Source organism: Marmota flaviventris, chromosome 4, assembly GCF_047511675.1.
Source record: "Marmota flaviventris isolate mMarFla1 chromosome 4, mMarFla1.hap1, whole genome shotgun sequence".
NCBI lineage: Eukaryota > Metazoa > Chordata > Mammalia > Rodentia > Sciuridae > Marmota > Marmota flaviventris.
The window spans coordinates 7230903-7256644 of NC_092501.1; the positions used below are offsets into that span (position 1 = coordinate 7230903).

General features: G+C 49.0%; 1 protein-coding gene across 2 annotated transcripts in view; it reads left to right on the forward strand.

Annotated features, from left to right (window-relative positions):
* The window catches only part of Eef1akmt2 (EEF1A lysine methyltransferase 2), an 80438-nt gene that overhangs the window by 50537 nt on the left and 4159 nt on the right, over positions 1 to 25742 (forward strand). Inside the window, exon 7 of one of the 2 annotated variants that reach the window (XM_071610828.1) lies at positions 1929 to 2205. The exons of the other annotated variant lie outside the window; for it this stretch is intronic. The gene's annotated coding sequence lies outside the window, so the exon portion shown is untranslated. Of the gene's footprint in view, positions 1 to 1928; positions 2206 to 25742 lie in introns of those variants that run through there. 2 annotated transcript variants of the gene reach the window in all.

Sequence of the window (25742 nt, forward strand, 5' to 3'; positions counted from 1 at the left end):
ATTCATATATACATACACACACACATATACATTTTTTTGGGGGGGGTGTGGTAACCAGGGTTGAACCCACAGATGCTTGACCACTGAGCCACATCTCCAGTCCTTTTTGTTTTTTATTTTGAGACAGGGTCTCACTTAATTGCTTAGGCCTCCCTAAGTTGCTGAGGCTCGTCTGGAACTTGCCATCCTCCTGCCTCAGATTCCCCAGTCACTGGGATTGCAGGTGTGCACCATGGTGCACACCGAATCACCTTCACTGTGGCCCAGGGTTGTACTGTGATAGCTGACTCCATTAACAGTGGTTTCATTTTGTGCTGGGATGTGAACTTTAGAAACAGAAGTAGAGGTTTAGATATGCTGATGTGCCCTGAGACTTGCTTAGAAAATTTTTGTTTTAGTGCAGTTTACATTAACATGATTAATGACCATGCCACTGAAGTCCATATTCAAGAGCAATTTACAGTCCCCTAGGGTTCTTCTTATGGTAAAGTAATTTTCTTTGCCAAACAATATTGTTTTAAGGTAACTTCTTTGATACTTAATCCAAACCTCCTGTGCATGTGGTTTTGGGTAAAGGTTTGGGCTTTGGAAGTTTGGGTTGTGGTTTTGGTGATGGCTGTCCTAACCTTACCAAACTCTGGCCAGAGGGAACCTGGATTCTTTTCTAAGAAAATTCTCTGAGATCCTGAGCAGCAGTTGGGGCAATGCCGGTTTAACATGGGAGGAAATATCCAGAGGAAACTGGGCTTCAGGATGTCTTGGAGGGAATGCCAGGAACCTGGAGTTGAGGACAAATTTTTTTCCTTGAAGGGTCTTGGAGATACTTGAGCTTTTCTGAAAAATAGAGAGATGTCCTTGTTTAAAAAAAAAAAAAAAATTTTTTTTTTTTTTTTTGGTTTTGTTGTTAAATGTGGGTTGATTGAGAGGGGAAATGCTGATGGGTGGGTCTGAAAGCAGCCTTAGGAACCCGAGAAAATAAAAACACATTTGAAGGACTCTGGAAGATTTTGCATTTCAAAGGGTCTACCTTGTAGACTTTCACATCACGTCAGGGGTTACAGAGAAGTGTGACAGGCACCCCCCCACACACACAACCCCCTGCTTCTTCAACCATTCTCCCTCTCTCCTGCTGTGGGGGCTGCAGGGGAGGCTGCCTTTTGCATGGGGGATGGGTGTAGCTTGGCCAGACCACGCAGGAAAATCCTGCAAGCTAGAGCACCTCTTAGGCATCTGTCGTCTCTCGAAGGACTTTTTTCAGGGTGCCGCTCTCAGAAAGAAGAAGGCAAATCATGTTGGTAAACAACTCATTTGAGCCCAGAGTGTGGTGGCAGGCCAACTCATGACTTGTCTGCTCACTCTTTTTGTTCTCTTGTTAAAGAAACATTTTCCTCTTGCATTGGAATAATGTGGCTCCGAAGGGTTTAGCCCAAATGGGTGCAATTTTTTAAGGATTCATAGCAGCACCCACTGGTTTTTAAAGGCATTGCCTTGGCTTGGGGCTTTGATACACTCCTAATTCTCAAAGCCAGCCCACAATTAAAGCTGAAGAAACTGAGGCTCTGAGTGGCCAATAACTGGTCCAAGGCCACACAGCTGGAAGGCAGAGAAGCCAGTAATACTGCCTGGAGCTGTCTGGCTTCAGAGTCTGTTTGCTCTCTATAAGCCGTGCTATCATTTTGGGTGTTCATAAGATAAAGGCACTAGGTTCTGTTTTATCTCAAAGCATAAATTTTGTTTAGTCTTGTTAACACTATAGGGAAACTTAGAAATTTTATCTTCCTTTTTCTCTCTGCTTCTCTCTTTCCTATAGCCTGCCCTCCCTTCCTTCCTTCCTTCCTTCCTTCCTTCCTTCCTTCCTTCCTTCCTTCCTTCCTTCCTTCCTTTCTTCTTTCTTTCTTTTGAGTGATTGAATTCTTTATCTTCTGCAGGACCAAAGGCAGTGCCTCAACTGGGGAGACTGAAATGTTTTGCTTCATCCTTACAAAAGACAGATTCACAAGAAAATATGATGATTGCCAGTGACCTTCTGGGGGAAACAGGAAATAAATCTGGCAGCTCTCTAGAAGCATCACCATTTATTCGGATTTCATTTTCCATTCAAAGAGATTGCTAAAAGGGTTTCCAACTTCTTTTTTTTTTTTTTTCTTTTCCATTTGTAATTTAGACGTCTAGAAGTAAATTATGTTGTGGTGTTTGCCACCCTAAGTTTGTACAGTATCACATTTTATTTACATGCCTGAAGTAATCAAATAACCAAACACAGTTGTATATCTTCCAGCATGGGGGAACTTGGTATGCCCCAGCCAGGACTGAACAGAGGCCCTGCATTCTGTCTCAGACAGATGGCTCTTTGCAGGTTGGTCCTGGTTTGTGAGTGTGTGTCAGGGTGGGGAGGGTTGGGGGGCAGAGTGAAGCTGCCCATCTCAAGAAGGGCTGCCTGCCTGGGTCTGCTGTCTTTTCTGTCCCTAGGAGTTTATGGGGCAAGGCTGGGCCCCTGTGCTCTGGGTTTTTAGAAGCTACAACAGTGGTTGGCTGCATATGAGAGTTTCTTGGGAAAGTTTTAAAAAAAATCTTGTTGCCCAGACTTCTTCCAGGACCAATTACATCACAACATCAAAGAGTGAGGGTAGGACCCAAATATCAATATCTCTGAATTGATTTCTGAATTGATTCTGTTGTGTATCCAAACTAAGGACTGAGGGCTGGAATAGACCCCACCATTCCTGGTTTTCCTTAGCAAGGGATTGGGGACCTTCCTGTGCAAGAGTGGAGCAGACCTTTTAGAATTTTCTGCTGCCACCACATCTCAGTGAAGGAGGAAAGGTACCCATCCCTGGGTGAAGTATGACTGGTGGAGTCATCTAGGTGGTCATGCTTCTGGGCCAGGCCATGGGCAGCACACAGGCTTCAGTGTGCCTTGGAGCCACCTTCTGTCTGGCAGCTGCTGCTCGGGGTGCACTCTCAGGCAGTTCTCCTGCAGGGCCTGCCTCCCCACCATCTTGGGGCCTGGGGATTTGGCAGATAGTCTACTGTGGGCCTCAGGGGAGGAAAAATGCAGTTTGGGTCCAGGGTGCATCTTGATGCTTCCCCATGAGTGATTGGTTCTTTTTACCCAAATTTGCAGTTGAGTCACTTTGGCAGCCACCTGGTTGTACCTGGCAGCTCAGAACTGTCTTCCCAGACTGACTAGGGGTTATATTTCATAGAATCATGTTTAGAGCAGCCAGGGCCTTGGAGAGTAGAGCTTCTCTGCCCTGCTGATGAAAGCTGCTGGTAAAAACTTTTGGAAGAGAGATCCAGTTCCCAAGGGGTGAGGGAACTCTCCCAAAGTCACGTGCCAGTGCTTAGAAGGGCACACTAGGTTCCCTGAGTCCCTGATCTCCTGAGATCTCTAGGTGTGGGATCTCATTCCAGCTTGTGGGACAGTCTGTTTTTGCATAGACTAGCAGATGAACTGAATCAGCATTGAGAATTCTTTAGTCAGGGGGAAAATGTGCTCAGTGACTCTTGGGTGACTCTGGCAATCCCTGCCATTTTTTGACCTCCTCTACTGATGCGTGTTCCTGGTCCCCGTATTTATTGAAAGTGGACAGCTCACTCTGCTTAGGCTGACACTCTGCTTCCCCTGCTGCAAGACAGCGGATGGGACGCACCGAAGTCCCATGGGACAGGCTCAGGGGAAAGGGTGTTGGCCTCTGCCAAGTCTGTGCCTTTGCTTTTCTGTGCCCTGCTGGTGGGGAGTAGGTCAGGGCTCTTCCCCCTGCCAGGAGGTGGTTTGGGCAGGCAAGAGGAAGGGAGAGTTGTTTTTTCCGGGCCTGTTATTCCTACCCTTGTCCAGCAGATGTTGATGGGGCCCTGCTGAGTGTCCGGCAGGAGGTGGGTTTGCTTCCCTGATTCTCAGCTCAGCCTGACCAGGGGACAGCCCCATTTTGTTGCTGAAGGCACTGTTGCTCTAAGACATTACCTGATGCCATGGGCTTTGACCTCAGTCCTCTATTCTTCCCACTATGCCATGATTCCTCTTCATCCAGTGTCTACCAGTGCAAAGGTGGCAGACTTCCTGCTGTGAGTGGTGTGTGGGGGGTCACCCCCCTACCCCTGTCACTGTGGATACTCCCTGATGACAGCTGACCTGGCACATGCTGCTGTTTGTAGGACAGGATTTGGGCAGCAGGGCCTGTTGGGTGGGCCTCCAGCTCCTGGAGAGCTGGGCCTCTCTGGGGCCTCTGTGTGTCCTGGCAGTTCCCTGAATACAGGAGGTGGCTTATGCAGGTTTCTGCCGCTTTCTGCCCTGTCTCCCTCATTCCATGGAGGCTACCCTCCTTTCCAGGCTGCCCGCTGGCTGAAGCCTGAAGCACCCTGCTGGACAAAGCGCAGCTGGGAGAGGCCTCTGCTGAGCCTGGAATTCCCCTTGCTCTGGCATTCACGTTGGCCAGGGGCCTGGAGTGCAGGAGGTTCTATCTGCCTGCTGGAAGCAGCCTCTCAGCAGGTTTGAAGGTGGAAAGACTGTCCTCTGCAGCTGGCACCTCCATGCTGTGGTGAGGAGAAGGAGCCTGTCTCCTGGGACTGGATGGGAGGGAGGTGTGTATGTAGAATGCAGGGGAGCCCCTCCGGCATGGTAACCTCTCTCCCTGAACTCCCTCTGGCAGTCAGATGATTGAATTTCCCAGACAGAAGGTAGTGAGTATAACACTGCTCACTCACTGCACCTAATTTGCGCTGGGCCTTAAGTGCTTACCCTGCTGGCCCTCTTTCTGGTGTTCTTAGGAGCATTACTCAAGAGTCTGCTTGAGAAGCCCCTCGCAAAGGGCAAGGTGCCATGCAGAGGAAAGTGAGCCAGGAGTTGAGGCTGACAGACACAGAGGTTCTGCTGTGAGGTCTAGGCAGCCTGCATGCCCACAAGGGCCTTCCTGTGGTACAGGAAATACGGGGATTGCTCAGCATCACAGAGGAGCTTGGGCCAGAAGACCCAGGTCCACATCCTGTAGGGCAAAGGTGGCTTTCAGCTCTGGAATCAGTGTTTGGCTTCGCATCTGCCCTTTGCTGACCGTGTACCCTTAGCAGGTGATGTCGCCTCAAGTGTGTCTTCCTTTATTTGGACTGTGATGACACTAAGAGCACTCAGCCCATGCATTTGGGGCACTGTGTGTGTCCATGGGTGGGGACTCTTAGAGTCCAGTGACCGTTAATGGTACTTGGGGGACAGATGGTGGGCTCCTAAGCTCAGTGGGGGGAGGACACAGGACAGAGCAGTGGGACTCACACTTGAGCCAAGCCTGGCTGGGTGGGTTGTCTGGGGGACAGCTTTTGCTTCCTGTCAAGTTTTGTTCTCAGCTGGCATAGAATTTTTTCAGAAGGAAGAGTTTTTTGGTTTGTTTTGTAATTTAGTTTGCAGTGTATCTTTTAACAAAATTTAAGAGTGGTGAAATCTTTTAAGCTTTCTTTTTAGCAAACTAAATCTCTGTTTACCAAAAGTGATTTGGTTTGGTCCATAGAAAATTAAATGTGTGTATGGGTCAAAATGTGGCCTCTGAATCTTGGCTCTGCTCTGACTGGCAACTTCCATAAGTGAATTCTTTAGAAATTTTTATGGCTGCACTTAGCAGGACTGAGGGTACAGGGTCCACTTAACCATCTCTGAGTTTCCTTGAGAACCTCTGCACCTGATGTCTTTGTTACTTGGCCCCTCTTTTCTGTTTGAGGCACCTCCTTGGACAACTCTAGTCCACATCCTCTAAATTCAGGTGATGTAGCTGCAGTTGGGGTGCCACCCACAGATTCATGTGGGGTGAGATCTGGCTGCTCTGGACCACAGCACCCAAGCATCACCACGGTCTCCTCATGGAACAAGAGCACGTCTAAACTCATCATGGTTTTTGAAATAAGTCCTTGACCAAATGACAGAGGGCAGGGCCTGGACCCTCCCAGTGGTATCTGGGTTTCCTTTGGCACAGGCTGCCCGTTCTAGCCACCTCTGCCCTCTGTGTCTTGTGAGTGTTGCTCCTTGCCTGCCCTGTCCCATTGTCTTGTGGGGTGAGCAGGAGGCATAGTCTTGACACATAAGATTTCCTGCTGGACTTGGGACAGCTTTTGGAGGAGACCCCTCGGTATAGGAAAACTTTATTACTTACTGGGTCCTGGGAGGGGACTCTGTTTCAGGCTGTGGTGACCCTTCCCCTTAAGGGACTGTGGTCTTAGCCCTCTCCAGAGGGCCACAAAGGTGGCTGAGCTTGGGTGGCTTTGACACAGACCCTCTTATTGGGTAATTTAGTCACGAAACTTTCTAACAGGCTGTATGAGAGGTGACCGAGACATCCGGGCTGCCTCTGGCCCAGTGGATGTGACAGCTCCTCTGCCAAGCCGAGATGCTCTCTTCAGGTGTGTTGCTGTTTGTGTGGTGAGCATGGGATGCACCTGCTATGGTGGTTCCCTGGCTTGCTTCAGTTCACCAGTAGTACAGGCCACTGTCAGACCTTTCACGAGGCCTGAAGAGCCGAATCCCATTTTCAAAGTTCTCCTGGGCTTGTGCTCTGGATGATCAGACTGCAGCCATTCACCGAGTTCCTGCTGTGGGCTGGCGGTGTGCTGAGTGTAGGCAGGTGTGTGCAAGCAGACTCTGTGGAAGCCATAGGAAGGCTTCTTGTGCTAGGCTCCAGGGAGGAGAACAGGAAGGTTTCTTGGAGGAGGTGACACAGACCCAAGTCTTGAGGATGAGCAGGGGTTAGACAGATGGAGAATAGAGAGCAGTATGTGCAAACACACAGTAGCCTGAGTCTGTCCCTTGGGGCCTGGGGGATACCTCAGCATGTGAGTGAGAAGAGTGCAGATGGGGGAGCTAAGCTGGCCAGGGCCAGGGTAGCAGTGGAGTATGAGGCGAAGGAGTCTGGACTTGAACCCTGAAGTTTGGGCTAGAGTTGGGCCATGCTGTGCTGGTGCTTGCAATGTAGAATGCTCAGTGTCTGAGAGCAGAACAGGTTTGGAGCAACTTAGAAGCTATTGTGTGACCAGGGAGAGAGATGGGCAACAAGGGCAGGGTGAAGGTCATGGCCAGGGTGAACAGCAGTCAGCTGGTGAGGGAGCCGAAGGAAGGCAGTAGGGGTCAGTCTTTTCCAGTGGGCCTCTCTGGGGACCATCTTCTCTGTGACATTGGCCAGGGACCTAGCCCTTTTGACCTTGGAGTGACCTCCTGGGAGGGGCAAGAGCCTAGCTCCTTAACAGTGGAATTTTCATCCAGGGCCACCTGCTGGGCAAGAGTGATGTGATCTTTGTATATATTTAGTTGCAGTTTGCATTCAGTGGGGGCACCTGGGATTCCCAAGATCCCCCCATATCTCTTGCTTGTGCCTACATTAGAACTATAGAAATCAAAATGAACAGAACTTTTGGCATGGCAGGAGTTGAAGAAATCTGATTCATTATAAAACTACCTTTCTTCCTTCCTTAAAGGGAAAAAAAGCATCTAACCATGTTAGTGTGATTGAAAAAGGAGCTTCAGTACCCCTTTGGCTCTGTCGCAGCTTGTTCTCCAAGGGTGGGGGAAGTTGCTGACACAGACACTTGAGAATGGCCTGCCTGGGTCACCTGACTGCTGGTGGCTGGCGCTCCTGAGGCCTCACTGTCCGCAGATGCCAGCCCAGATTCCAGGCCTAGTTGACTGTGTGGCATGTGACTCAGGCTTGGAGAAGGAGAAATAGGAAAATAATGAAGCTTCGAAGGGCATGGCTGGGGTCAGCAGTGCGTCTCAGCCTTTTGGGTGAACTTTCTAAGCCCTGTAGGTTTGCTTATTAACGTTTACTCCTGAGGAGGAAAGGAAGTTAGTTGACTGCGAATGGGCTTCATCTTGCCAGCGATCCTCTCATTCGCAGGGAGGGTGGCCAGTGCCTTCGCCTCTTAGAAAGAAAACTGAAAGGGACTGAGCCTGGCTGGGTCGAATAGGCCAAAGGGTGAACTGCAAACTGGGGTGAAAAGTGGCTTGGCCTGGAATGGGAGCCGAGACCCCACGTAGGTCAGCCCCCGGCTGCTGGGGGTACATCGTGCTTGGGTGAATGAGTTTTTACTTGCTTTGGGGAATTTTTTTTTCTTTTAGCTTGTGTGGGGTCAGGTATGTCCTTGTGGATTCCTAAAATGGGTTCAGGAAGTCACTGTTACGGGACGTGGTACTTTGGCACTGCAGCTCATGCATAGCATGGCTGGCAGGTGTCTATTCACCTGCAGAGCTCTCAGGCCTGTCAGCTTCCTGCCCAGCTTCCAACCAGTGTGAAAATGCCTGGCGTGCCAGGCGCGTGGTGCATGCCTGCAATCCCAGAGGCTCAGGAGGCTGAGGCAGGAGGAGTTCAAAGCCAGCTTCAGCAACAGTGAGGTGCTAAGCAACTCAGTGAGACCCTGTCTCTAAATAAAATACAAAATAGGGCTGGGGATGTGGCTCAGTGGTTGAGTGCCCCTGAGTTCAATCCCCAGGACCAAAAAAGAAAAACAAAAGAAAGAAAGAAAATACCTGGCATGTCCTGTGAGAGAACAACCACGCACAGCCACTCCTGCCCAGTTGCTGGAGCATCATTGGCTGAGGGAGACCAGGTCATATTCCTCGTAATAGGCAATGAGCGGCATGGCCAGGCTTCGGATGCCCCTGGAGGCAGAGGGTCTAGTTTCCAGCCCTGAGATGTGGCTGAGGAGAAAGCCGGAGCTCCGTGTTGCCCCTTGTGAGCTGGGTGCCCAGTTCCTATTTAACCTCTGCTAATTTTTGGCCCAGCCCCTAGTGCTGCTGGTGCCAGCATGGTAGTCCTGGCGGTGGTGTCTTAGGCCCTGGAGGAGTAGATGGCAGCCCTGAATGCCCTCTTTTGTGCTGTGGATGGTCTTGGCAGACAGGGCCGAGGAGAAGGGAGTTGATCTGGTGGCTCTTCTGGGCAGGAGCCCGTGTTGTGCTCAGCGGAGTTGAGCCTTCCTCCCATTTGGCTGAGCCTGCTCACGTGGTGGTCTGTAGAGCTCCGGGAGGAACCATAGAGAGTGCCTCTTTTGGGCCCCCCTCACCAACGTGGGGGTAGTGGACTCCTCGTGGGGCAGCAGTGCTGTGAGGGGCAGCCAGCCCTCACACGGCTCTCTAGCGCACCAGACCTGTACAGCCCTGCCTGGTGAGGGGACCACCTCGCGCAGGGTGCTCCTGTGGTTACTGGAGGGGACATGGGGCCCAGAACAGGAGAGCTTGATGTCTTAAAGCCCTTAAGCAACTGTTGAATTTGTGTTTCTTAATGACCTCCCTTATAGAAGAAGCTGCTTATGGTACAAGGCAGCAGGAGTGAGTGCAGAGAGCCAGGCTGAATCCTGGGTAGGGCTGACGTCACTTGGAAAAGAGAGGAAGAGAGAGTGCAGCGTGGCATGGAACCAAGAACTAGGAGGCCTCGTCCTGCTTTTTCTAGTCCTGTCCCTTGGTTGTTTGTGAACTAGCTCCTTCGCTTTCTGAGCTGCAGTCACCTCTCTGTGGACTGGGACTGGTGGTGCCTGCTTCATAGCCCCAGAGGGATACGTGGGAGAGGCAGAGCGAGCCAGAGCCCCGAGGACCTTCTGTTTCAAGACCTTCTCTACACATATTTTTTAAAGTCCATTGTGTGCTAAGTGTGTTGCTGGCTTCTCATTTAACTCTTACAACCACCTATGAAGTGAGGACTAATATTGTTTGTTTTTTGGCAGTGCTAGGGATGCAGCCTGCGGTATCTTACATGCCTAGCTTGTGCTCTACCTTTGAGCCATACCTCTGGGCCCTGTTTTTCCCCTTTTTTTTGAAGTGAAGGATTTAAGGTTCAGTAAGGTGCCCAAGGACATCCAGCTGGTTGAAAGTAGTTCTGGGATTTTAACTGCCAACTATACTCTCAGGAGTAGGTACACTGAAGCCTGGCAACCCAAACCAACCCATTGCTTGCTTTTATAAATAAAGTTATATTGGTACACAGTCATATGGATGAGTGTACACAGTATCTGTGGCTGCCTTGACACTACAGTGGCATAGTCTACACAACCTAAAATATCTGCTCCCTGGATCTTTACAGAAAAACAACAACATACTCAACAACAAAAAAGTATTCTTTATATGCACTCTCTGGACTCCAGACATAGGCTGTGCAGTGTGGCAGCTGCTAGATGCATGGAGCTATTTAAATTTATACTAATATGTGAACTTTAAAATTCAGTTCTTCAGTTGCACTGGCATGTGTCAAGTGCTCAGTACCTGCTGCATGGACATGTTTGGACAAGTGCAGATATATAACCTTATCTCCACTGTGGAATGGCCCATTGGGCCAGAGGACTCTGGGCTAGCTTCTAAGATGTGGGGAAATCTAAGTTTGAGAGGATCAGAAGTTCAGAAGAGGCATTCTGGTGAAAGAAGGGACACTAGAGTTTCCTGGCCTGCAAACAGAATTGGGAATTGGTTTGTTTGACTCCGAGGGGATGAAGAAGATATCTGCTGTGGCAATGGGGATCTGGGCCCGAACACTGCCCTGCAGCTCTTCAGCCTGTGACCCAGCTCCCTTCTCCTAGCCCTGAGCTCGCTGGGGCCCTTGGCCTCCAGCTCTGTTGTGTCTAACCCCTGTGGGTAGGTCTGCGTGCTGGGCCCTGTGGAAATCTGCAGAAATCGGCTTTCCTGTATTCAGGTCCTGCTCTGTCCTGGACCTTCTAGACCTGACAGGTTATACCACTGTTCCTGTGTGCTGGGGTGGGAAGATTTCTGCTCTGACGCCATGGCCATGTTTTCCATGGGCAGCAGGAATTGCTTTATTCACTCAAAACAGTGGCTCCTATGTAGCATGAGGAAGGAGGACGTGTTCCAGGTTCTTCCGCTAGTTGATGTCAAGGACATCCAGCTGGTTGAAAGTAGTTCTGTCGCAATGCAGTCTGGTGAGTCGCTCGGAGCTGGGCTAACCTGGACCTCTTGTCTTGCTTGGCTCACATATGCCTGGAATGGGACTCTCCTGGGAAGCTGATCGGGGGCAGTGTCGTTTAGAGGTGTAAAGGTGCATATGGAGAGCATGGATCTCCAGTTCATTGGAGCCAGGCGTAAGTGCCTCAGTGCCAGAACCACCTCCCCACCCTTGTGCATGCTGACGGTGAGGAAGAAAGCTTTGTGGCCACTTGCACCAGCCAGTCGTGTCCAAGCTGGCTGCACTGGCATCCCTGAGACTCTGTGCTAGAGTCCACTCTGCAGGAATTTACTTCTGAGCCAGCGCCCACCACCTTTGTATCAGGATGAAAATATTTTAAAAATGCAAGAATACCTTGCCAGGAGGTATTTTCAGGACTAGGTCAGAGTGAAGAAAGAAGAAAGCTAGATAAGCCTGGTAATATCTACCACAGAATAGTTGCGTGGAAGAAATGCCTACTAAGGAGGAAGTTGGGGTTAGGAGGATGAACATGGAAAAAAATTTTTTCCTTCATGCTTTGAAAGGGGAAATGGCCCTGGAAGGCCAGACTTGATTGCAGGTTTCCCTCCCACCCCTCTGCACCTTTGACATTCTACTTGCTTGCAACTGGCTACTCCCAGAGGGTCTCTTCTGCCTTCTTTCTTTATCCCCCTTTGGAGGGTGAATCATGGCAGATCAGGGTGTGCCTGGAATTGATCACTGCTGTCCCAGCACTCAAAAAGGCAGCTAATTCTCTGTGCCCCAGAGAACCCTGGTATAAACAGGTGCATGATGGAAATGGTCTGTTTTTCACTTGGAGAGCTGGCATCTGTTGAGCACACTCTGTATATACATTTTTTTTTTCATGAGATTGTCTCATGTTCAGTTGTTGGTTAACTTGCCCCCCTTTACAGGGAAGGAACTGAGCTTGAGCCCTGTCCCTGAGAGTGGGGCTCACAATGGACTGGAGCCTGGCTTGGAAACCAGCTTTCCTCTGCTCCAAAGTTTTTCTCCTACCCGGTTTTGTCCCAGTTGTGCACCAAGTTGCTCTTTGAAAGAGAAATCTCTTGCTCTTCTGGGTGGGTTCTTCGGTCACATTTTTATCCTGGCCTGTGGGCAGAGAAGTAGGTTGCTCTCTGTGGGGTGACATTTAAGAAAGCCATCGAACTTTCCCTTTGAATGTGTTGTTATGGTACAAGAAGTCTTCGTTTGTCCTGAGCTATTTTGAAATAAAAGGCAGGAAACTCCCCTCTTGTTTCTATATCTTGCTCAGAAGTCATCAAAACAGCATCCTCTGTTCTGTGCAGTGGTGAGCGAGGAAGCAGCTGTTCTGCTCGTGATGACCCGACCAGAACTGGCCGTCTGGAGTGTCCGGGAGCCAGGATTGTCTTCCCATCTGCTGAGTTTACTTGCATTTGCTTAAAGTATTTGGCATGGAACCCTTTCCTTCCTCCATCCCCCTTGTGGGAGAGGCCAGAGGGGGCAGACTCCAGACCACATCTGCTCCACATGATGCCATAGCCTCGAAAAGGGACAAGGTCAACCATTTCTCCAGCACATGGTGGTGGGCCTGCCCAAGAATTGGGGTTTCATGGGTCTACTTTCAGCCCAGAGTTTGTATGCGGGTGGGCTGGGATCCAGGTGTGGTCCTCAGACTTGGTTTTGTTTGGTCCAATGATGCTCTTTGAATTTCTTGATAACATTTAAAAATCAGGTGATTATATAAAGAAGGCTAGATTTTGACTTCTCTTCACAAACGACAAGAGTTTTAACATTAGTTTGGACCCTCTTTTCCTCATAGTTAGGTGTAGACAAAGATGTCCACTGTAGACTGGCCACATCTTCTGCATGCCATTGTAGTTCTGGCCTTTGTGTGGCCCTAGAAGGCGTTTGCATTTGAGTTTCCTGGAGTGGTGGAGACATTCAGAAGACAGATTCAAACTTTCTGGCTCTCTAGGTTACTTGGTGCTGGATGAGCTGGGATGAATGGCAGTTACTAGTGGAAATGTCCAGGTCACTGTTTCTAGTGCTCAAGGTCATTGCCTCTGTAATCCTGCTAGCTGTTCTAAGCTGAAACTCAGAGAAATCAGAATGCCTCCACAGTAACTGCTAACAGGAACTCCAGAAAATTCCAAATGTGTTCTTTAAGTCTCAGAGGCCAGTCTTGGCCCAGAGCCCTTCTGCCCCAGCGTCTGTTCCAGGTTACCCTATGATGTGGAGTAACCGGGGCCCGAAGGTCCTTCTCCATAAAGTCACTGAGGCACTTTGCGCAGTTTCATATTCTCAGTCTAAAAAGAATCTATGATTTTAATAGATGCTATGGGATTTTTGTTAACATTGAGAATTTTGTCTTTAACTTCTCTACAGGCAGTCCAGCTGCCATTATCAAGTAGATGACTTCTGCTGGGGAAAGAGGAAGATTGCTTAGGGTCAATTAAACATGCTTCTCAGAGTCTTCTAGCTTATTCTTTTCAGAAGAGGCTTGGTGAAGCAAGTGGAAATAAAGAAAAGATTCTCCAATGGTCATACATGTTTTCCAAGAATGGAGTTTTTCTCTTCAGATTTTCTTACACATTTAATCATAGTCATCGCTTCCAATTCCCTTTTTCACTGAACCCTGTTTTTTTCTTCTCTTATTGTAAACATTCTGTACACTTTTCTTCTGATTGTCACACATATTTCAGTACACAGTCAACTTTTGGGCTTCCTGATGACATTCTGAATTTTTTGCTGAAGTTGAGAATTATGTGGGCCATAAATCACGTTGCCCGAGAGTCGTTCCTGCCTCTGCTGATTTGTGGCAGAAACATGGCTTCCCCCATCTGCTTCCTCCTCCTGCACTGCTGTGTCCATTCTGGCCTTCAGGGTTAGTCCAGCCCCTGCTTTGCTAAGCCAGCCCTGATTCTGTGCAAGGGGCCCGAAGGCCCTGAGGATGCCTGCATCATTTTGAGTGTATTCTAGGACCGTTGGGAATTCCTTAAGAACAAAGACTAGGTCATCTCGATCTAGTCACAGGGCCTGGCCTAGAGGAAGTGCAGGGGTGGGCCATAGGCCTCCTACCCTTTACTGACTTCTTAGCTTTTGCAAGAGACCGCCTTTATGGGTCCTACTTTTCTCGTCTGCAAATTGTGTCCCCAGATGCCTGGTTCTGGGACCAAATACTCTTGACACAGTGGATTATAAACTCAAGGAGGCAACAGACAACCAGAAGTTTTCACACTCAGTGTGCTGGTGGCACACTGAGTGGGGACTGAAATTTTATGTACCTATGTGCTGCTGCTGCTGCTAGTGGTTTGGGAATCACACTTGGGGAACTACTATGTTAAAACCATTTTGTTCAGGCAGGTGCCAGAGGGGCCAGTATGTGCCCAGCAGAGGTGCAGGCTGGTCATGGGTCTTGGCTGCCTGGCTTGTGACCCGTCTTTCCTTTGATGGTTCTGCTGTGCAGTGGTGCACACATCCAAGACTTTCTTGGAAACCTAGATGCCCAGAGATAATTTTGTTTTCCAGCCAGATGTTTGTCTTCAGACTCTCATTCTGATCAGAGAGACTTTTATTCCCTATCTTTTGGCTATTCTTTCTCTTCTGTTCACCACCCACCATTCATTGGTAACCCCTTCCCCTTCCTTATCTGGACCCTGGTTGCCAAAGGAGGTGACCTTGGTTAGTTTGAATTTTGAGCCTTGGTTTCTCAGATTTGTTTGACCTCTTCTTACTGAAGAGGCTGTGGTAGGGTTCAACCAAAAAGACTGGCGTGGGTATACTGGGCTCCCCAGCCCTCCAGAGTGTTTCCCATGATTTTCTGCTGGCTGCTATCAGTTCCCAGACTGGGCTCCCTTTGTCATTTTCTCCATGTAGTAGTGACAACTTGGACACCAATATCCCCAGAATCAATTCTTTTATCTCTTCTTCTTGTACCTGGCAATGAATGGGCCTGGTCAGGCCTTTTGGAAGTCGAAGAGACTTTGTGGTAACTGGGGAAACTGAGACCCAGAGCCAGGAGTAAGTTCATCTAGGGTCAGCCAGTGGTCGGATCTAGGTTGCTAGGGGTGGTTAGCTACCTGCAAAGATTGGTTGCACTCATTTTTTTTTCTTTTGTCCAGAGGGAATGTGAAATCATTCCTGGCCTTGTATCTTTGCTTCAGATGGCCTAGCTGCCGGTATTGAGCAGTCACCATCTTTGCCTAGCTTTGCAGTCTCCTCTTGGTTGTGTTTTGTAGAGGAGTCTAACCTCCTTCCATTCCTGCTCCTCAAAAACTAGGAGACACTGAGTCAGTGGTGGTTTGAGTGGAGCCTCTGCTGTTTTCCTGGCCTGCTGTTGCCCCAGCGCTCTGCCTTCCTCGCTCCCAGCCCCGGGCAGCTCTAGCACGATGGCCCTTGTGCTTTCATAGCCACAGAAACACGTGGGGAGCGCGTGCCCTGCACATGCCTTAGGCACATATTTGTAGCTCTGGAGTCGGAGACATTCTCACATGGGGCCTTGTGTGGCCACTCCCTTCCCCATGGGAGAGCACAATTGTCACATTGTATCGGCATTCTGGATTAGCTGTGTGGTGGGCAGGGGCAGCGGTTGGTATCCTGGGAAATAGAAAACTGCTTTGCAATTTTGCACCCTGATGCTGCCATTTTATGGAAGGAAGAGGTTTGGGAACCTCTGTCAGGATCCCCTGGGTTACCAGACTGTTCAGCTAAGTAAGCTACCAGCTTTGACTCTTGCAGTCAGTTTTCCTGGTGTTCTCCCTGACAAAGGGGAGAGGTGGCCGGGTTTGGAGTTAGGAGGATGTGGAGGGCCAGGAGGGGGTGCTTGAGGCTTCCTGGTATGGCAGATCTCTGTATTTGGCCTTGTGAGGGGGGCTGGTATTGGCTGGTCATTGTGCTGCCACATCTATTTGGGAATCGTGGGGCTCTTCTACTAGGAGCTGAGATCTCAACTCCCAGCTCCCCTGCAGCTGGCTGGAGGGTCCGACAACTCAGTGCCTTCCTTTTAGAATGTTTTAACCCTAACTCTGGCTAATCTGCTCCTACCCATCTGTGAAGGTCCAGCACTCCTGTCACCTCCAGGAAATCTCAGATCTGTACCTCCCTTCTTGGGCTCTGTGTTTACTCCTCCCACCCCCACCTTTTTCCTGTGTTGCTAGAGGTTGGCCCATGGTCCTGTGCATCCTAGGCAAGTGCTCTACCACGGAGCTACATCCCCAGCCTCACTCCTCTGCCCTTGGAACTTATTTTGATACCTATTATGCCTTGTGGTAGACTTATTTGAGCATTTGGTGTTTTTGTGAACTTGACTATGAACCTCTGTCTCCCTCCCTGGGTCCCTAGCACAGCCAGCCCAGAGAGGATTGGACTTGGGACAGGACTGTGATACCAGGGGGAAATAATGAGGAAGAAGTACAACACAGGGTGTGCCAAGGATCTGCCTGTGGCAGTCAAGTCACTGAGAAAACACTTATTTTCTGTAAAAGTCTGTTCTGAAGAACGCAGCATCAAGCGCATATTTGACTCCTGGGACAGTTCCGCCCCTTGACCCTCCTTATGCTCTGTGGCAGCTCCCAGGCCCTTGGGCCTGTTAGCTCCAGCAGAGCTGTGGAGGCCTGCACCCAGCAGGCTCTGCCTGGTCCAGAGCTGGCCCTGCACCTAGACTCTTTCCTCTAAAAGCAGAGCACAGGAAACAAAGCCAGCGTAGAGGGGCTCTGGACTCAGGATTTGCCCATGATGAGGTGAGCAGGGCCGCCTGCCACCCTTGCCATTGTGGCTCGGGTGAGAGTTTGCAGTCCCTCAGGAGGTGTGAGCAGTATCAGAAGTGGGGACTTTGTGCCTGCGACAGTCTGCTAGCCACTGAGCATAACTGTCGTGCTCTCTCCTGTGGAACCCAGACAGCTCCGAGCCCTGCCCTCTGAGGATCAGGAGGTGCGAGGCTTTGAATTAGTGTTAACAACTCAATTTTCACAGCTGTGGGAAACCCCCAAAGCAAGAGAGATTTCAGCACTTTTTGGCAGCAAGGAAGTTGACTTAGTGTGGTGACTGTTTTGTGTTCAGAGACATTTCCTGAGTAGCTCTTCATGTCAGATACTGGGGACTCGAGGGACTAAAGTGGGGTTTGTCCCCTCCATATGCTCACAGTCTGTGGTGGTGACAGACACCTCTGATTCAAGCTCTGAGTTGCTCAGAGGTAGAAGGCCTGAGTCGGTGTGTGGCGTAGGGAAGGCCTCTTGAGGAGGCCATATGAGCTTGAGGACGGTAATCTAGAGGTCAAGGAGGCTGAGAGGTGGCAAGGGAAGATGGAGCACCAGGTGTGAGTGAGCAATGAAAGCCAGAAACAGCGTGGGGTGCTTGGGGGGAGTACAGCAATCTGTGTGTCCAAATGGCTTTAAAGTCACAGGCAGTTTGTGCATGAACACAGCCGCGAGGAACTCTTCCCCAGTCCTGTCCCTCTGCACAGTGCCTCTCCTCTCTGGAGGAACTCCCGCTTCTATTTTCGTGTTTCTCCTCCAGAGATAGTCCACGCAGGAGTAAGCCCGTCTATGTCAACATCTGTAGTGTATATTAATTGGTTCCTAAAAAATATTGCCTGTTTTTTGGTACAAGTTAATACCTGCATGTGATACAAAAAGTTACTTCTTAAGGAGTCTCCTGTCATTTCTTTCTCTGCCACCTATTTTCCTTCCCTGAAGTCAACCGAGAAGTTTCTTTGTATCTTTCCAAAGACTTACATATCATTAGTATAAGTAGTTATTTAGTTTCTCCCCAGAGGGAGCTTCCCTGCCCACTCTTCTGGTCTTTCCTCCTCCCTTCTCACGCCCTGGGAGATCGTCCCACTGGAGCCCATGGCGCTCTTTTGGCCTCTTGCAAAGCTGCATGAGTGTCCCAGTATCCATTCATCCTGCTCCTCCTAGTGGGTAGTCAGGTGCTTCCCATCTTGGGTCTGTGAAATTGCACATATCTTACACCTGAGCATTACTGCTGAAGGACAGACACATTTGGCAATTGAGGCTTCTGTGGTTCAAGGAGAGAGTGGTAAGATGGTGACAATGGCACAAGGACTCTGGGGCAGATATTGCGTGCTCATCTTGAAGTTGACTTGTTTCTCTTTGTGAAATGCAAGTGACTTTTCAATTGGGTTCTGCTGACTCTTGGAGGAAACCATTTTCTTCCTTAGCTGCCTCCATTGAGGACCTCTCTGCAGAAGGGCCCAGGTCTGAGTATAGGCTCTCAGAGTGAGGCTGGCCCAGGCCTGTGGTCAGTATGGTTCAGAGGCTTCTGCCCTGACTCTGACTCTCAGGCCACATCCATTGTGGGTGCCTCCTGGGTGTGGATGCCTCTTCTGGGCACGTGTTGGGCTCTGCACTTGTATCACAGCCCTAGCTAATGTTTCAGTACCTTACTAATAATTGAAGTGAGCCCCAGCAGAGGACCTGCAGGGATGCAGTAAGGACCTGCAAAGGTGCAAGAAGACCACCAAAGCCACCCTGTATTCACCCTGTGAAATTTCTGTTCTTTAAAGGGCCTGGCTGTGTTATGCTGTTTGTTAAGGGTGCACCCTGCCTCTGGGTACATTCTACAGTACTTTTTTTTTTTTTTTAGAGAGAGAGAGAGAGAGAGAGAGAGAGAGAGAGAGAGAGAGAGAGAGAGAATTTTTTAATATCAGTTTTTGGTGGACACAACATCTTTATTTTATTTTTATGTGATGGTGAGGATTGAACCCAGCGCCCCGTGCATGCCAGGCGAGCGCGCTACTGCTTGAGCCACACCCCCAGCCTCATTCGTACTTTTTATCTCATTCATGCATCAGTCACTTCTCTCCTCCATGGGAGCAGAACTGTGGCTAGTGTATGTTTGTGTCTTCCACCCCACCATCATCCTGAGTGCTCAAAGGAAGTAGAAAAGAATTTGTAAACAATGTACCCTTCTTCCTGCCCACCCCTGCCCCCTGCCAAAAAGTAAAGGAGCTCACCATCCAAAGAGCATCTTCTTCCACCAGTTTTTATATTAATTTCATGGCCTATTTGAAGTAACTTAGAGCCCAGTGCCTGGACTTAGCTTTGAATTAGCACACAGTGAAACCCTTAGCAAGAGTCTTTTTCTCTGTCTAAAGAGAAAGTCATGCTGTCTAGGTATGTCCACAGACAGATGGCTGCTCCTACACATAGAGAAGCTTCCTGCGTGGGGCTGCAGCTGAGTTGGGGGTGTCTTACTGGAGTAGATGCTGTCATCCAGAGTCTTCCCTGCTAGTAAGGACCAGATGGATGGCTTCGGCAGTGTGACCTGAGAGGTGCCATTGAGTTTGGGTGTACTTGTCACATGACAGACCTGTCAGGCAGTTCTGAGTCTCTCCAGTTTTGTTTCGGCAGATGATGGTATTCTTGAACTTGAATAGTGATGTGGGGCAGAGGGGAGAAGGCAGAGGCTTCACTTGTGATTAACTTGTTTGATTAATTTCTGTACCAGACTCTCTGAAATAGATTGGGAGGTTTGACTCAAGATCAGGAAGGGGAAGTCCTGAAGTGTGAGCTGAGGTCAAGATGTGACTTCTGAGTGGGTGGCAGATGCGAAACCTGGTGACCCTCCTGTCTACAGTGGTTCTTACAGAGCTTATTGGTCTCCGGCATCACCTTCAGTGTTCCGGTGTGATAATTGTGATACTGTTTTGGACCAATGTGTTGGGGCTGCTGGTCCCCAGGTCTCTGAGATAAAGAGATCAGTGCCCTTCCATCTGTGTCCTAAGTGCCAGCTGCTGGGTGATTGCTTTCCCTCCATACAGTGGCCCTGGGGCTTCTGTGAGAATAGCACTGGCATGTAGCTGCAGCTACCAACAGAAATGCTTTCTCCTACCTACAGAGCTATTGGAACGACACTGGTAGGAAGGCCTGGTGTAGCCTGGGCTGGGGTGGGTGGTCCTACATGGGGAGAGGTGTTGCTGTCTGAGTGCCCTGTTGGTCCATAAGTGTTCTGTAAAGGAAGAGCAGATTCTTGTCCTGGGAGATGGGAGATGAAGGTGTTAAAACTGGTCAGTGGCTAACTTCCTGACCCTCCTCTAACTCGGAATGTTACTAACTTGAACTTGCAGGTACAGCCTTCACCCCCACCTCAGCTACATAAGACAGCTGCTGGCTCCATAAGGCCTACCTCCCTTCACACCCTGCCCATTGCCGGCAGATCCAAGGGTCAGGTGTGGCTGCCTCCTGCTCTGACTCAGCTGATTGCGAGTGCCACTGTGGCAGCAATGGATGATTTAGCTTTGCTGTTGTGTAGTTTCCTGGGACCTTCAACACTGCAGATCAGGTTTGAGCGGGACCAAGAAGGCTGGCCTGAGTACAGGCAACCATAGCAGTTGCTCCAGAGCAGGCTTGGGGCTCCTATTTGCATGTGACAGGTAGGAAACTGAGGCTCAAAGAGGTGTAGTGACTTGGTCAGAGCCACACAGTGAGATGTGGCTACTCTTAGACTCTTACAAGTCAGAAACAGAGCTTGTCTGCCCAGCTTCCCATTTAGTGGGCCGGGGAACCAGGCCTAAGAAGGGAAGTGACTTGGCAGATTGGATGGAGTGGACCAGAAGCCTTGCTAGGGTCGGAACTCACGCCTTCTAAGTCTTTTTCTGTTAGCACAGGCCACGCAGCCTCTTGTTTGGGATTCTCTGTTTGTTTTTAAATTATTTTACCCCTCATCCCTTGATTTTTATCATGGTGGGTTAAATTCAGTATGCTTGTAAATAGGTCTGACTGAAGAACAGGTCATGGTTGTCTTAGGATTAAATGGCTTAACATTACAGTAGATTATCTTTGGGGCCCCTTGCTGTCCTCTCCCCATCTCTGGTTCTCTGCCCATTCTTTCCCTCACCCTGGTTTGGAGGAGAAGGCAGTGTCTAGCTCTGTGCCCACTCAGTAAGTATTAGTTCTCCTCGCCTCTTGTCCCCCTATTTCCTTCCTTTTGAGTTTGTTCAGCAAATTCTAATCTGTAACAAGCTCTTCTCTCTCAGTGTTTGGTGGGCTAAAATGACACATATGATAGCAAGAATTACGGGAGGCTTGTAGGAAACTCATCTTTCAGTTATCTTTCATTGATAAATGAGCTCTTGACAAGTCATGCATGCAGTTGGCTTCAGTTTCGAGAAACGACATGGGCTGTCTTGTTCCCATGTTCAGATTTGCTTTGGCTCTGGATCTCAGCACTTTCATGTCCCTGAATAATGTCATTCCTTTCCTCCTTTCAGAATGTTATTGCTTAAAAAAACAGAAAATCCCCACAACACTGTGAGAATGACACAGAAAGTCCTGGAGAATAGAGTCCTGATTTAATTGAGCAGTTCATTTTGCTGGTGTGTGTGTGTGTGTGTGTTTGTTTTTCCTCCTCCATTAAGAGAGACCCACACAGGAGACTGGGATACTTTGTTCAGCAAGGGGCACAGGCCAGGTCCCTTTCTAGTCATGCCAGGGGACTGGCAGTCATTCCCCAAATGTGGGCCTCTCGTGGCCTTTGATTACCTGAAGGACTAGGCTAGGGATTCGTACCAGTTAAAGGGAAACACCGCCAAAGACATGCCTTATTCTAGAGCGAGGGACAGAGATGGGAAGAGTATACCCCCTCTTTATCTAAGGACAGCAGGTGCTTTATGAATGCAGCAGGAGGGTGTCTCACCTCCTGAATGTCTGGCATCCAGTCCCTGGAGTGAGGTGCTCAGAGACTCAAAAGCATGTTCCTGGTCTCCAACAGCTCATGCTAGTCTGCAAGTTTAGTAAGTAGCTAAAGAATTCTGTGCTAAGAATTGTGCTCACCTAAGGTTTTCAATACTTCTGGAGATGTTTCTGTAGTGCCCCCACCTTACAGGGCATTACCTCCTTAACCTTCTTAGATCTGAGGTCAGCAGAATAAGGATAACTTCTTATATATCACAGAGGAAGGAAAGGAGCTTAGTAGGCTATGTAGACCATCCAGGGTCCTACAGCTCTTCTGAGATTGAGCTGGGAAGACAACTCTGGGCTTGAAGTCCCATGTTCTTCCCTAGTTTTGTTACTGACTTAGCAGATAGACATGATAAGGCTCTTGCTGTGGCAGGCTCCCTGCTGAGACCAGAGGGTGACTGCCACAGGGTGTCACTTACTCTCCCCAGGTGGCAGGCAGAGCCCTGTCCCAAACACTTAAGAAATGTGTTCTAAGTGAGAGAAGGACAGGTGGGCTGTGGTGGACATACAGTGGGAGACAGAGGCCCAGGGAAAATGGGGGGTGGATGGACACAGATTCCATCAGGAGTTGCAACTAGCAGTGTGACTCCCTCCAGTGTGAGCTGAGGTCAGGATGTGACTTCTGAGTGGGTGGCAGATGCGAAACCTGGTGACCCTCCTGTCTACAGTGGTTCTTACAGAGCTTATTGGTCTCCCGCATCACCCCCAGTGTTCCATTGTGATACTTGTGATACTGTTTTGGATCTCCAGGCCTGGGAGCACCCTGAGTTTCATGGGTGACAGTGTACTTTCTGTGTGGGCCCAGCTTAGCCCAACATCTGTGCAGTTAAGGTTGGAAAGTGAAGGTTCTGTGTCCCACTCCCACTTTGTCCAAGACACCTCCTCATCTGCCCGCAGTAGGACCCTGGGTACTATGTTTCAGTGTTAAGTTCTGCAAGGCTGATGTTTGGCCTAGAGGCACTCAGGATGAGCTGCATTCAAGAGGGGGTGTATTGCAAACTCAGTGTCTGTGTTTCAGGGTTTGACCATTTAATGTGAGAAATCAAATATGTGCTTGTAGGATATTTATGAAACACAGATGTTGGAGCAGAAGGATCTAGTGGCTCCGATGTAGCTTTTGGTGTTCAATAGATGTGGGTTGAGTTTTGGTGCCTTGCTCACAACTAGGTGACTGTTGGCCTGGGGCTTAGTTTCCTCATGTAAAATGGGATAACCATGGAGCCCTTCTGGAGACTCTGAGGATGCAGATTCTCTCTGTTGAAAGATATGTTTGGTGTTACCCATTATTTCCTGCACATAGAGACCAAGAAGAATTAGAAAAATGTTAGAGAAAGGTTTGGCTTTTTTTTTTTCTTTCTTTCTTTTTTTCCTGAATGCTGCCTCTATTCTGGAGTTTCCTTAAATGAGTATTGAGCATGTCCTTAATATTAAAATATTGACTAAAGAGTTTTTTTTTTGGGGGGGCGGTGTCTCTGTTTTTCTGTCTTTGATCAGTAATCTTAAGGTTGTGGCCAGGATCCTGGGCCGAGGGAATTAGTAACGTGTTTGTTGTAGTGGGAAACCCATATTCTCTGTTTTCTGGCTGGAACTGCAGTCTGTCTTTCCAGTGTCCGCTTTGTCTGGAGAAGTGCAGCTCTGGATAAAGTTCCCAGGCAGCTTTTCACTTCATCCCTCCAACTCAGGTGACTTAGTTGCACAGAGAGCAAGGGAAGGGCCTCCCAGATGGATTGAATTCCCTCATGGCTGGGGGCTTGACGGTAGGATACTCTTGGTTTGTCACAGCCTCTGGTAGAAGACAGTGCGACCCATGGACAGAGGCACTTCCCTGTGTGTTTCTAGATCCTATCTACAGATGATTTTTGTTACACAGACAACTGATGTTATGAAAGTTTCAAAGTGCATGAGGCCTTCACAAAGACCTTGTGCAATTGCTATTTTCCTCCCATTTCCTTTGCTTAGTGGGAGGGGGAAATGGGAGCTCTGAGAGCAGCGACCTGCTCCAGCCAGAGCTCTCAGGAAAATCACTGTTGGAGGCCAAGGTCACGTTTAGGTTTTGGTCAGAGTCCTGTTTTTAAGGCAGTGAGACATTCTTCTGTAAAGCCAACATGGTTGAGTAGTTCAGGCTAAATAAAGACACCAAAGGAAGGAGAAGTTTCGGTTTCTTTTTAAGCCCTTCAAGATGCATTCTAGAAGCCTTCCGTGAACTCCTCTTGACTTAAGATTCATGCAGAGCTGTAGAGTTTGCAGAGCTTCCTCGTGGTAATTCCTTTACCCTGCACTTCTCTTCCTGCGCATGCACCAGGCGGGCTCCTTCCCATTCTCCAGAAGTCAAGGCGCAGACTACAGCCATCTTGTAGGCATGTGAAGGGTCACAAACACAGGAGGGCTCGTGAAGACTGCAGAACAAAAACAAGAACAGCTTCACGTTAGGAAGGAGAAAGAGCAAAGCCGTCCCTTCCCCGTGTTGTCAGAGAGAGGAGGCTGTAAGGTACTGGGCAAATAATTTATTTTCTTGGGGCCTCAGTCTTCTCATCTGGAAAGTGGTAACACTGCTGATAGCAATGCCCATTCTCAGGAATGTGAAGGTGAAGTAAAAGCCTGGTCTGTGCTTGATGCCAGGGGTGTGAAGCTGGTGGGCTGTGGCCTGCAGTGCAGCTGTGGGAGCGCAAGCAGAGGTGGGGCTGGGCTCTGAAGCAGCCTGCCGTGGCGCTGGCCCTGGGCTTCTCATTGAGGGGTAGCCACTGCCCACACGTGTGTCCTCCTCTTGCCCTGTAGGTTTTGCTTTGGGCACCGTGCTAGGGAGCTTGGGCTGTTGTGAAGATGTGCCTTTGGGGTCAGGATTGTCAGTGGCTAGGTTCCCCTGCCACCACATCTGTACCCAGGGACTATGAGTGTGGTCATAGAGTAGGATCAGGGATCAGTGGGAAGTCTGACTTTGGGTTTGCTTCTTCAGTGGAAATTCTGGTCAAAACGAGTCACTGAGTGGGGACTGTGTCCCTATGTTCAAGTTGAGGGGCCAGTTAAGGGGAGTTCCTCCCTGTGACACTGGGCAGCCCCAGAGGTGTGTAGATTCAGGGTGGGAGACTCCCAGAAAGTCACATCCGAGAGGTGAAGGAGAACATGGGGCCTGGGAAGTGACAATAGGAGATTTAAATACAGACCTAGGGAACTGAGGAAGAGATCCAGGGTGGTGTGGGCAGGTGGGAGTTGCTGCCCACAGATGTTCTTTGCCTGGAGGGGAACAGACACCGGTGTCTGGGTCCTTCCCTGTGCAGAGCTCTTTTCTGTGCATTTTGTTATTTGAATCTCCCAGCAGTTCCCAGGCAAAGGTGTTATTGTTGCCATTTTAAAGATGAGAAAGCTGAAGTCAAGCCACGAGGTCAAGGTGAAGGCCAGGCAGGGCTGCCAGCTTCTACAGCCTACCTGGCCTCCCCTCCTCGGCATGTCGTCACCCTGGTGCAGGCAGGGGGCTTTTTTCTTTTTTTTAAATTTACATATAGTACAGTTTACTCTTGTGCTATTTAGTTCTATGAGTTTTGACAAGTTTATTTAAATATTTTATTTTGAGTTCGTTTTACATTTGTGCAGTTGTAGGAAATAAAGCAGAGAAATATGTAGTACCCTTTACGCGTTTCACACCAGTAGTAACATTTTGCAAAACAAGTGTGATCACGAGATTGAGCCCCACACTGTCAAAATATGGACCATTTCATCTCTACAAGGACCCTTCTTGTGGTCTTGTAGCCACATCCCCATTCCTAACTCCTGACAACCACTTATCTGTTCTCCAGTTCTGTGATTTTCTGATTTCGAGAATGTGATATAAATTAATTGTACAATAATTAACGTTTGGGGGTTGGCTTTTTTTACTCAGCATATTCTTTGGAGGTTTGTCCAAATTCTTGTGTGTATTAATAGTTCCTTTTGGGCTGGGGTTCAGTGATGGAGCACTTGCCTAGCGTGTGTGAGGCACTGGGTTTGATTCTCAGCACCGCAAATAAATAAATAAAACAAAGGTCCATTGATAACTAAATATTAAAAGAAAAGTTCCTTTCATTGCTGAGTTATATTTCATGGTATGGATGGCCTCAGTTTGTTTAACCATTTGCCTGGGGAAAGACACCTGGTGATTCCCTGGTGGCTGTTATGGAGTAAAGCATCTGTGTGTGAACAT